The 13,237-nt window shown below is 39.6% G+C and overlaps 4 non-coding genes across 4 annotated transcripts; all 4 read right to left on the reverse strand.

Moving 5' to 3' along the window:
* Window positions 1-1,016: 1,016 nt before the first annotated feature.
* trnag-ucc (transfer RNA glycine (anticodon UCC)) lies at window positions 1,017-1,088 on the reverse strand. The gene has a single exon. It is a non-coding gene; the product is annotated as a tRNA-Gly (tRNA).
* Window positions 1,089-5,207: 4,119 nt separating this feature from the next.
* On the reverse strand, window positions 5,208-5,279 carry trnag-ucc (transfer RNA glycine (anticodon UCC)). The gene has a single exon. It is a non-coding gene; the product is annotated as a tRNA-Gly (tRNA).
* Window positions 5,280-7,303: 2,024 nt separating this feature from the next.
* Window positions 7,304-7,375, reverse strand: trnae-uuc (transfer RNA glutamic acid (anticodon UUC)). Its single transcript has one exon. It is a non-coding gene; the product is annotated as a tRNA-Glu (tRNA).
* Window positions 7,376-11,494: 4,119 nt separating this feature from the next.
* Window positions 11,495-11,566, reverse strand: trnag-ucc (transfer RNA glycine (anticodon UCC)). The gene has a single exon. It is a non-coding gene; the product is annotated as a tRNA-Gly (tRNA).
* Between the last annotated feature and the right edge of the window lie 1,671 nt (window positions 11,567-13,237).

Below are 13,237 nucleotides of genomic sequence, written 5' to 3' on the forward strand. Positions count from 1 at the left end.
TTCTGCCTTTATCTCATCTCTCTCCATGCAAGGAGTGCTGGTGACTCTCCCATTGTTCTCACAAAAAGGTTTAAACAAAGTATAGCCTTGAAAACACATTTCATAATAAAGCAAGCAACAGATCAAACAGACTTCAATATATTGATGTACAAAGCATATCATTAATCCTATTATTTTAGCTGTCCTTATTTGTCACAAACGTAAAATATGTCACAGTCCATCGCGCCCACTTTGTGGATTCTCCTCCAGCTGCATGACTTGCCTTTTTTTTTCCTATGGCTACGTGCATCTTCCACACTGACACATCTCTCAACATGACATTTTAACATAGTTCAGAGGACATGACCGTCATGCTTCACAATCCAACCTTAACATTGCAGTTCTTGCATAAATGTAAGCCATGAAAATACTCTAAACTTTACACAGCTGTGAGCAGTGTTCAGGTGATACAGAAAATCTGGTGCGTTGGGCAGAGACAATCAGTTAATCTATCAAAGTCTCTTGAAGCTATGCTCCTATCTATACTACTTACAACACAACTATTCTTATGCTATTGAAAAGCTTGGATAGATGGCTCTGGATTGTGTTATCTAAGTAGGTGGTTGTTCTCCTTCCAGCAATGTGGATTGAGGGGAGATCTGATGCAGGTGTAGGTAAGTTAGACAAGGATAACCCGTTCCCATTAGTTGATGGTACAAGGACTAGGAGACACAGATTGATGGTTTTGGGAAAGAGATGCCGGGAAATGTGAGGAAGCACTTTTTGCTTTACCTGCTACATTGCAACTGCAATGTCTGTCCACAAGTGTGGTGGAAGCAGAGACAATCAATGATTTCAATAGGAAATTGGAGAAACCCTTGAAGGAAACAAACTTGCTCCAGGGTGACGCCAATCAAGCGGGAGAATGAATCTGATTGGATGATAAGAATATTTTATCAACTTCAATTCTGTCAAAGCTTTGACATTTTTTTCGTTTGTAAAATACTGCAACATAAAGTAAACCTTCAGTTTAAGTTTGCGATGGCCGGGAATCGAACCCAGGTCAATTGCTTGGAAGGCAGCTATGCTCACCACTATACCACCATCGCTTACTGCACTGCGTTGGTCCAGCGTTTTGATTAATAGAATACTGTACAATGGTTTCAACTTGCACCTGAGCAACACGATTATGTTAACAGAAACACAATACTGTTAATGCTGGAAATCTGAAATAAAATCAGGTTGTGCTGCAAATATTCTGATCAATGGTCACTCACCTGAAACGTTAACTCTGCTTCTCTCTCCACAGATGCTGCCAGACCTGCTGAGTATTTCCAGCATTTCTTATTATTATTTCAGATTTCCAGCATCTGCAGTATTATGCTTTTATTTTAGAGTTTAGTAGCGAACTTATCCTTTTTGCTTACTGGGCAGAACTATGCAGTGGAGTGACGCAGAAAACTGTACGAAGAACAATGTTTTTAACGGGCCCACAATTTCGAAGTTTAAGGAGGACAAAATACACAGCAATGTATGCATATAGTAAAGAGCTGTAAGTTTCAGGTAGATGTTACCTGAACAGAGGTGATACAGAGAATACCCAACCCGTCTCACCTTTAGATTCCTGACCAAGATAGACGGACAAGGTACAAACTCAAGTTATGTGACCATGTCAGTGAGTTTATTAGGCTTAACCAAGATGTACAAAGTTAATACTTAACAATGGTAATAGATATTCAGTAACACACAACACCCGTTCTTGTTTCTGTGCTTGCTGCCGCACGGAGTTCTCTCCTTCTTCATCCCTTGCTGTGTTTTTTGGACTATATTCTATCTTCTCCTTTTAAGTACCAACGATCTTCTGTTGACCCCTCTCTAAGTGTGCTGACGATGTCCTGTAACACCCTTTCTTTTATCCTTCTTGTGGTGCAAGGATGTTACCATATTAGTTTTGAATTGTTCCAAGTGTCCTAATTTGTCCAGGTTGACATCATTGTTTGACACTAGTTAGTTAATGGTTGAATCTACACACAGTACAGATGTTTCCCGACTCTTTCTATTTTAGCAAGGATCCTAAAGGTGACATTCTTGCTGATCCCAGACATTTTTTTCTTTAATTCTGCCTTTATCTCATCTCTCTCCATGCAAGGAGTGCTGGTGACTCTCCCATTGTTCTCACAAAAAGGTTTAAACAAAGTATAGCCTAGAAAACACATTTCATAATAAAGCAAGCAACAGATCAAACAGACTTCAATATATTGATGTACAAAGCATATCATTAATCCTATTATTTTAGCTGTCCTTATTTGTCACAAACGTAAAATATGTCACGGTCCATCGCGCCCACTTTGTGGATTCTCCTCCAGCTACATGACTTGCCTTTTTTTTTCCTATGGCTACGTGCATCTTCCACTCTGACACATCTCTCAACATGGCATTTTAACATAGTTCAGAGAAGATGACCGTCATGCTTCACAATCCAACCTTAACATTGCAGTTCTTGCATAAATGTAAGCCATGAAAATACTCTAACCTTTATACAGCTGTGAGCAGTGTTCAGGTGATACAGAAAATCTGGTGCGTTGGGCAGAGACAATCAGTTAATCTATCAAAGTCATTTGAAGTTATGCTCCTATCTATACTACTTACAACACAACTATTCTTATGCTATTGAAAAGCTTGGATAGATGGCTCTGGATTGTGTTATCTAAGTAGGTGGTTGTTCTCCTTCCAGCAATGTGGATTGAGGGGAGATCTGATGCAGGTGTAGGTAAGTTAGACAAGGATAACCCGTTCCCATTAGTTGATGGTACAAGGACTAGGAGACACAGATTGATGGTTTTGGGAAAGAGATGCCGGGAAATGTGAGGAAGCACTTTTTGCTTTACCTGCTGCATTGCAACTGCAATGTCTGTCCACAAGTGTGGTGGAAGCAGAGACAATCAATGATTTCAATAGGAAATTGGAGAAACACTTGAAGGAAACAAACTTGCTCCAGGGTGACGCCAATCAAGTGGGAGAATGAATCTGATTGGATGATAAGAATATTTTATCAATTTCAATTCTGTCAAAGCTTTGACATTTTTTTCGTTTGTAAAATACTGCAACATGAAGGAAAGCTGCAACTTCAGGCTGCGATAGCCTGAAATCGAACCCAGGTCAACTGCTTGGAAGGCAGCTATGCTCACCACTATATCACCATCGCTTACTGTACTGTGCTGGTCCAGCGTTTTGATTAATAGAATGCTGTACAATGGTTTCAACTTGCACCTGAGCAACACGATTATGTTAACAGAAACACAATACTGTGAATGCTGGAAATCTGAAATAAAATCAGAAAGTGCTGCAAATATTCTCATCAATGGTCACTCACCTGAAACGTTAACTCTGCTTCTCTCTCCACAGATGCTGCCAGACCTGCTGAGTATTTCCAGCATTTCTTATTATTATTTCAGATTTCCAGCATCTGCAGTATTTTGCTTTTATTTTAGAGTTCAGTAGCGAACTGATCCTTTTTGCTTACTGGGCAGAACTATGCAGTGGAGTGACGCAGAAAACTGTACGAAGAACAATGTTTTTAACGGGCCCACAATTTCGAAGTTTAAGGAGGACAAAATACACAGCAATGTATGCATATAGTAAAGAGCTGTAAGTTTCAGGTAGATGTTACCTGAACAGAGGTGAGACAGAGAATACCCAACCCGTCTCACCTTTAGATTCCTGACCAAGATAGACCGACAAGGTACAAACTCAAGTTATGTGACCAAGTCAGAGAGTTTATTAGGCTTAACCAAGATGTACAAAGTTAATACTTAACAATGGTAATAGATATTCAGTAACACACAACACCCGTTCTTGTTTCTGTGCTTGCTGCCGCACGGAGTTCTCTCCTTCTTCATCCCTTGCTGTGTTTTTTGACTATATTCTATCTTCTCCTTTTAAGTACCAACGATCTTCTGTTGACCCCTCTCTAAGTGTGCTGACGATGTCCTGTAACACCCTTTCTTTTATCCTTCTTGTGGTGCAAGGATGTTACCATATTAGTTTTGAATTGTTCCAAGTGTCCTAATTGGTCCAGGTTGACATCATTGTTTGACACTAGTTAGTTAATGGTTGAATCTACACACAGTACAGATGTTTCCCGATTCTTTCTATTTTAGCAAGGATCCTAAAGGTTACATTCTTGCTGATCCCAGACATTTTTTTCTTTAATTCTGCCTTTATCTCATCTCTCTCCATGCAAGGAGTGCTGGTGACTCTCCCATTGTTCTCACAAAAAGGTTTAAACAAAGTATAGCCTTGAAAACACATTTCATAATAAAGCAAGCAACAGATCAAACAGACTTCAATATATTGATGTACAAAGCATATCATTAATCCTATTATTTTAGCTGTCCTTATTTGTCACAAACGTAAAATATGTCACAGTCCATCGCGCACACTTTGTGGATTCTCCTCCAGCTGCATGACTTGCCTTTTTTTTTCCTATGGCTACGTGCATCTTCCACACTGACACATCTCTCAACATGACATTTTAACATAGTTCAGAGAAGATGACCGTCATGCTTCACAATCCAACCTTAACATTGCAGTTCTTGCATAAATGTAAGCCACGAAAATACTCTAAACTTTATACAGCTGTGAGCAGTGTTCAGGTGATACAGAAAATCTGGTGCGTTGGGCAGAGACAATCAGTTAATCTATCAAAGTCTCTTGAAGCTATGCTCCTATCTATACTACTTACAACACAACTATTCTTATGCTATTGAAAAGCTTGGATAGATGGCTCTGGATTGTGTTATCTAAGTAGGTGGTTGTTCTCCTTCCAGCAATGTGGATTGAGGGGAGATCTGATGCAGGTGTAGGTAAGTTAGACAAGGATAACCCGTTCCCATTAGTTGATGGTACAAGGACTAGGAGACACAGATTGATGGTTTTGGGAAAGAGATGCCGGGAAATGTGAGGAAGCACTTTTTGCTTTACCTGCTACATTGCAACTGCAATGTCTGTCCACAAGTGTGGTGGAAGCAGAGACAATCAATGATTTCAATAGGAAATTGGAGAAACCCTTGAAGGAAACAAACTTGCTCCAGGGTGACGCCAATCAAGCGGGAGAATGAATCTGATTGGATGATAAGAATATTTTATCAACATCAATTCTGTCAAAGCTTTGACATTTTTTTCGTTTGTAAAATACTGCAACATGAAGTAAACCTTCAAATTAAGTTTGCGATGGCCGGGAATCGAACCCAGGTCAACTGCTGGGAAGGCAGCTATGCTCACCACTATACCACCATCGCTTACTGTACTGTGCTGGTCCAGCGTTTTGATTAATAGAATACTGTACAATGGTTTCAACTTGCACCTGAGCAACACGATTATGTTAACAGAAACACAATACTGTTAATGCTGGAAATCTGAAATAAAATCAGAAAGTGCTGCAAATATTCTGATCAATGGTCACTCACCTGAAACGTTAACTCTGCTTCTCTCTCCACAGATGCTGCCAGACCTGCTGAGTATTTCCAGCATTTCTTATTATTATTTCAGATTTCCAGCATCTGCAGTATTTTGCTTTTATTTTAGAGTTTAGTAGCGAACTTATCCTTTTTGCTTACTGGGCAGAACTATGCAGTGGAGTGACGCAGAAAACTGTACGAAGAACAATGTTTTTAACGGGCCCACAATTTCGAAGTTTAAGGAGGACAAAATACACAGCAATGTATGCATATAGTAAAGAGCTGTAAGTTTCAGGTAGATGTTACCTGAACAGAGGTGATACAGAGAATACCCAACCCGTCTCACCTTTAGATTCCTGACCAAGATAGACGGACAAGGTACAAACTCAAGTTATGTGACCATGTCAGTGAGTTTATTAGGCTTAACCAAGATGTACAAAGTTAATACTTAACAATGGTAATAGATATTCAGTAACACACAACACCCGATCTTGTTTCTGTGCTTGCTGCCGCACGGAGTTCTCTCCTTCTTCATCCCTTGCTGTGTTTTTTTGACTATATTCTATCTTCTCCTTTTAAGTACCAACGATCTTCTGTTGACCCCTCTCTAAGTGTGCTGACGATGTCCTGTAACACCCTTTCTTTTATCCTTCTTGTGGTGCAAGGATGTTACCATATTAGTTTTGAATTGTTCCAAGTGTCCTAATTTGTCCAGGTTGACATCATTGTTTGACACTAGTTAGTTAATGGTTGAATCTACACACAGTACAGATGTTTCCCGACTCTTTCTATTTTAGCAAGGATCCTAAAGGTGACATTCTTGCTGATCCCAGACATTTTTTTCTTTAATTCTGCCTTTATCTCATCTCTCTCCATGCAAGGAGTGCTGGTGACTCTCCCATTGTTCTCACAAAAAGGTTTAAACAAAGTATAGCCTAGAAAACACATTTCATAATAAAGCAAGCAACAGATCAAACAGACTTCAATATATTGATGTACAAAGCATATCATTAATCCTATTATTTTAGCTGTCCTTATTTTTCACAAACGTAAAATATGTCACGGTCCATCGCGCCCACTTTGTGGATTCTCCTCCAGCTACATGACTTGCCTTTTTTTTTCCTATGGCTACGTGCATCTTCCACACTGACACATCTCTCAACATGGCATTTTAACATAGTTCAGAGAAGATGACCGTCATGCTTCACAATCCAACCTTAACATTGCAGTTCTTGCATAAATGTAAGCCATGAAAATACTCTAAACTTTACACAGCTGTGAGCAGTGTTCAGGTGATACAGAAAATCTGGTGCGTTGGGCAGAGACAATCAGTTAATCTATCAAAGTCTCTTGAAGTTATGCTCCTATCTATACTACTTACAACACAACTATTCTTATGCTATTGAAAAGCTTGGATAGATGGCTCTGGATTGTGTTATCTAAGTTAGTGGTTGTTCTCCTTACAGCAATGTGGATTGAGGGGAGATCTGATGCAGGTGTAGGTAAGTTAGACAAGGATAACCCGTTCCCATTAGTTGATGGTACAAGGACTAGGAGACACAGATTGATGGTTTTGGGAAAGAGATGCCGGGAAATGTGAGGAAGCACTTTTTGCTTTACCTGCTCCATTGCAACTGCAATGTCTGTCCACAAGTGTGGTGGAAGCAGAGACAATCAATGATTTCAATAGGAAATTGGAGAAACACTTGAAGGAAACAAACTTGCTCCAGGGTGACGCCAATCAAGTGGGAGAATGAATCTGATTGGATGATAAGAATATTTTATCAATTTCAACTCTGTCAAAGCTTTGACATGTTTTTCGTTTGTAAAATACTGCAACATAAAGTAAACCTGCAATTTGAGGTTGCGATGGCCGGGAATCGAACCCAGGTCAACTGCTTGAAAGGCAGCTATGCTCACCACTATAACACCATCGCTTACTGTACTGTGCTGATCCAGCGTTTTGATTAATAGAATGCTGTACAATGGTTTCAACTTGCACCTGAGCAACACGATTATGTGAACAGAAACACAATACTGTGAATGCTGGAAATCTGAAATAAAATCAGAAAGTGCTGCAAATATTCTGATCAATGGTCACTCACCTGAAACGTTAACTCTGCTTCTCTCTCCACAGATGCTGCCAGACCTGCTGAGTATTTCCAGCATTTCTTATTATTATTTCAGATTTCCAGCATCTGCAGTATTTTGCTTTTATTTTAGAGTTTAGTAGCGAACTGATCCTTTTTGCTTACTGGGCAGAACTATGCAGTGGAGTGACGCAGAAAACTGTACGAAGAACAATGTTTTTAACGGGCCCACAATTTCGAAGTTTAAGGAGGACAAAATACACAGCAATGTATGCATATAGTAAAGAGCTGTAAGTTTCAGGTAGATGTTACCTGAACAGAGGTGAGACAGAGAATACCCAACCCGTCTCACCTTTAGATTCCTGACCAAGATAGACCGACAAGGTACAAACTCAAGTTATGTGACCATGTCAGAGAGTTTATTAGGCTTAACCAAGATGTACAAAGTTAATACTTAACAATGGTAATAGATATTCAGTAACACACAACACCCGTTCTTGTTTCTGTGCTTGCTGCCGCACGGACTGCTCTCCTTCTTCATCCCTTGCTGTGTTTTTTTGACTATATTCTAGCTTCTCCTTTTAAGTACCAACGATCTTCTGTTGACCCCTCTCTAAGTGTGCTGATGATGTCCTGCAACACCCTTTCTTTTATCCTTCTTGTGGTGCAAGGATGTTACCATATTAGTTTTGAATTGTTCCAAGTGTCCTAATTGGTCCAGGTTGACATCATTGTTTGACACTAGTTAGTTAATGGTTGAATCTACACACAGTACAGATGTTTCCCGATTCTTTCTATTTTAGCAAGGATCCTAAAGGTTACATTCTTGCTGATCCCAGACATTTTTTTCTTTAATTCTGCCTTTATCTCATCTCTCTCCATGCAAGGAGTGCTGGTGACTCTCCCATTGTTCTCACAAAAAGGTTTAAACAAAGTATAGCCTTGAAAACACATTTCATAATAAAGCAAGCAACAGATCAAACAGACTTCAATATATTGATGTACAAAGCATATCATTAATCCTATTATTTTAGCTGTCCTTATTTGTCACAAAAGTAAAATATGTCACGGTCCATCGCGCCCACTTTGTGGATTCTCCTCCAGCTACATGACTTGCCTTTTTTTTTCCTATGGCTACGTGCATCTTCCACACTGACACATCTCTCAACATGACATTTTAACATAGTTCAGAGAAGATGACCGTCATGCTTCACAATCCAACCTTAACATTGCAGTTCTTGCATAAATGTAAGCCATGAAAATACTCTAAACTTTATACAGCTGTGAGCAGTGTTCAGGTGATACAGAAAATCTGGTGCGTTGGACAGAGACAATCAGTTAATCTATCAAAGTCTCTTGAAGTTATGCTCCTATCTATACTACTTACAACACAACTATTCTTATGCTATTGAAAAGCTTGGATAGATGGCTCTGGATTGTGTTATCTAAGTCGGTGGTTGTTCTCGTTCCAGCAATGTGGATTGAGGGGAGATCTGATGCAGGTGTAGGTAAGTTAGACAAGGATAACCCGTTCCCATTAGTTGATGGTACAAGGACTAGGAGACACAGATTGATGGTTTTGGGAAAGAGATACCGGGAAATGTGAGGAAGCACCTTTTGCTTTACCTGCTCCATTGCAACTGCAATGTCTGTCCACAAGTGTGGTGGAAGCAGAGACAATCAATGATTTCAATAGGAAATTGGAGAAACACTTGAAGGAAACAAACTTGCTCCAGGGTGACGCCAATCAAGCGGGAGAATGAATCTGATTGGATGATAAGAATATTTTATCAATTTCAATTCTGTCAAAGCTTTGACATGTTTTTCGTTTGTAAAATACTGCAATATGAAGAAAACCTGCAATTTAAGGTTGAATTGGCCAAGAATCGAACCCAGGTCAACTGCTTGGAAGGCAGCTATGCTCACCACTATACCACCATCGCTTACTGTACTGTGCTGATCCAGCGTTTTGATTAATAGAATGCTGTACAATGGTTTCAACTAGCACCTGAGCAACACGATTATGTTCACAGAAACACAATACTGTGAATGCTGGAAATCTGAAATAAAATCAGAAAGTGCTGCAAATATTCTGATCAATGGTCACTCACCTGAAACGTTAACTCTGCTTCTCTCTCCACAGATGCTGCCAGACCTGCTGAGTATTTCCAGCATTTCTTATTATTATTTCAGATTTCCAGCATCTGCAGTATTTTGCTTTTATTTTAGAGTTTAGTAGCGAACTGATCCTTTTTGCTTACTGGGCAGAACTATGCAGTGGAGTGACGCAGAAAACTGTACGAAGAACAATGTTTTTAACGGGCCCACAATTTCGAAGTTTAAGGAGGACAAAATACACAGCAATGTATGCATATAGTAAAGAGCTGTAAGTTTCAGGTAGATGTTACCTGAACAGAGGTGAGACAGAGAATACCCAACCCGTCTCACCTTTAGATTCCTGACCAAGATAGACCGACAAGGTACAAACTCAAGTTATGTGACCATGTCAGAGAGTTTATTAGGCTTAACCAAGATGTACAAAGTTAATACTTAACAATGGTAATAGATATTCAGTAACACACAACACCCGTTCTTGTTTCTGTGCTTGCTGCCGCACGGACTTCTCTCCTTCTTCATCCCTTGCTGTGTTTTTTGACTATATTCTATCTTCTCCTTTTAAGTACCAACGATCTTCTGTTGACCCCTCTCTAAGTGTGCTGACGATGTCCTGTAACACCCTTTCTTTTATCCTTCTTGTGGTGCAAGGATGTTACCATATTAGTTTTGAATTGTTCCAAGTGTCCTAATTGGTCCAGGTTGACATCATTGTTTGACACTAGTTAGTTAATGGTTGAATCTACACACAGTACAGATGTTTCCCGATTCTTTCTATTTTAGCAAGGATCCTAAAGGTGACATTCTTGCTGATCCCAGACATTTTTTTCTTTAATTCTGCCTTTATCTCATCTCTCTCCATGCAAGGAGTGCTGGTGACTCTCCCATTGTTCTCACAAAAAGGTTTAAACAAAGTATAGCCTTGAAAACACATTTCACAATAAAGCAAGCAACAGATCAAACAGACTTCAATATATTGATGTACAAAGCAAATCATTAATCCTATTATTTTAGCTGTCCTTATTTGTCACAAACGTAAAATATGTCACGGTCCATCGCGCCCACTTTGTGGATTCTCCTCCAGCTACATGACTTGCCTTTTTTTTTCCTATGGCTACGTGCATCTTCCACACTGACACATCTCTCAACATGACATTTTAACATAGTTCAGTGAAGATGACTGTCATGCTTCACAATCCAACCTTAACATTGCAGTTCTTGCATAAATGTAAGCCATGAAAATACTCTAAACTTTATACAGCTGTGAGCAGTGTTCAGGTGATACAGAAAATCTGGTGCGTTGGGCAGAGACAATCAGTTAATCTATCAAAGTCTCTTGAAGTTATGCTCCTGTCTATACTACTTACAACACAACTATTCTTATGCTATTGAAAAGCTTGGATAGATGGCTCTGGATTGTGTTATCTAAGTAGGTGGTTGTTCTCCTTCCAGCAATGTGGTTTGAGGGGAAATCTGATGCAGGTGTAGATAAGTTAGACAAGGATAACCCATTCCCATTAGTTGATGGTACAAGGACTAGGAGGCACAGATTGATGGTTTTGGGAAAGAGATGCCGGGAAATGTGAGGAAGCACTTTTTGCTTTACCTGCTACATTGCAACTGCAATGTCTGTCCACAAGTGTGGTGGAAGCAGAGACAATCAATGATTTCAATAGGAAATTGGAGAAACACTTGAAGGAAACAAACTTGCTCCAGGGTGACGCCAATCAAGCGGGAGAATGAATCTGATTGGATGATAAGAATATTTTATCAATTTCAACTCTGTCAAAGCTTTGACATTTTTTTCGTTTGTAAAATACTGCAACATGAAGTAAACCTGCAATTTAAGGTAGCGATGGCCAGGAATCGAACCCAGATCAACTGCTTGGAAGGCAGCTATGCTCACCACTATACCACCATCGCTTACTGTACTGCGCTGGTCCAGCGTTTTGATTAATAGAATGCTGTACAATGGTTTCAACTTGCACCTGAGCAACACGATGATGTGAACTGAAACAAAATACTGTGAATGCTGGAAATCTGAATTAAAATCAGAAAGTGCTGCAAATATTCTGATCAATGGTCACTCACCTGAAACGTTAACTCTGCTTCTCTCTCCACAGATGCTGCCAGACCTGCTGAGTATTACCAGCATTTCTTATTATTTCAGATTTCCAGCATCTGCAGTATTTTGCTTTTATTTTACAGTTTAGTAGCGAACTGATCCTTTTTGCTTACTGGGCAGAACTATGCAGTGGAGTGACACAGAAAACTGTACGAAGAACAATGTTTTTAACGGGCCCACAATTTCGAAGTTTAAGGAGGACAAAATACACAGCAATGTATGCATATAGTAAAGAGCTGTAAGTTTCAGGTAGATGTTACCTGAACAGAGGTGAGACAGAGAATACCCAACCCGTCTCACCTTTAGATTCCTGACCAAGATAGACCGACAAGGTACAAACTCAAGTTATGTGACCATGTCAGAGAGTTTATTAGGCTTAACCAAGATGTACAAAGTTAATACTTAACAATGGTAATAGATATTCAGTAACACACAACACCCGTTCTTGTTTCTGTGCTTGCTGCCGCACGGACTTCTCTCCTTCTTCATCCCTTGCTGTGTTTTTTGACTATATTCTATCTTCTCCTTTTAAGTACCAACGATCTTCTGTTGACCCCTCTCTAAGTGTGCTGACGATGTCCTGTAACACCCTTTCTTTTATCCTTCTTGTGGTGCAAGGATGTTACCATATTAGTTTTGAATTGTTCCAAGTGTCCTAATTGGTCCAGGTTGACATCATTGTTTGACACTAGTTAGTTAATGGTTGAATCTACACACAGTACAGATGTTTCCCGATTCTTTCTATTTTAGCAAGGATCCTAAAGGTTACATTCTTGCTGATCCCAGACATTTGTTTCTTTAATTCTGCCTTGATCTCATCTCTCTCCATGCAAGGAGTGCTGGTGACTCTCCCATTGTTCTCACAAAAAGGTTTAAACAAAGTATAGCCTTGAAAACACATTTCATAATAAAGCAAGCAACAGATCAAACAGACTTCAATATATTGATGTACAAAGCATATCATTAATCCTATTATTTTAGCTGTCCTTATTTGTCACAAAAGTAAAATATGTCACGGTCCATCGCGCCCACTTTGTGGATTCTCCTCCAGCTACATGACTTGCCTTTTTTTTTCCTATGGCTACGTGCATCTTCCACACTGACACATCTCTCAACATGACATTTTAACATAGTTCAGAGAAGATGACCGTCATGCTTCACAATCCAACCTTAACATTGCAGTTCTTGCATAAATGTAAGCCATGAAAATACTCTAAACTTTATACAGCTGTGAGCAGTGTTCAGGTGATACAGAAAATCTGGTGCGTTGGACAGAGACAATCAGTTAATCTATCAAAGTCTCTTGAAGTTATGCTCCTATCTATACTACTTACAACACAACTATTCTTATGCTATTGAAAAGCTTGGATAGATGGCTCTGGATTGTGTTATCTAAGTCGGTGGTTGTTCTCCTTCCAGCAATGTGGATTGAGGGGAGATCTGATGCAGGTGTAGGTAAGTTAGACAAG

Source organism: Heterodontus francisci, unplaced genomic scaffold (genome assembly GCF_036365525.1).
Source record: "Heterodontus francisci isolate sHetFra1 unplaced genomic scaffold, sHetFra1.hap1 HAP1_SCAFFOLD_1058, whole genome shotgun sequence".
Classification (NCBI taxonomy): domain Eukaryota; kingdom Metazoa; phylum Chordata; class Chondrichthyes; order Heterodontiformes; family Heterodontidae; genus Heterodontus; species Heterodontus francisci.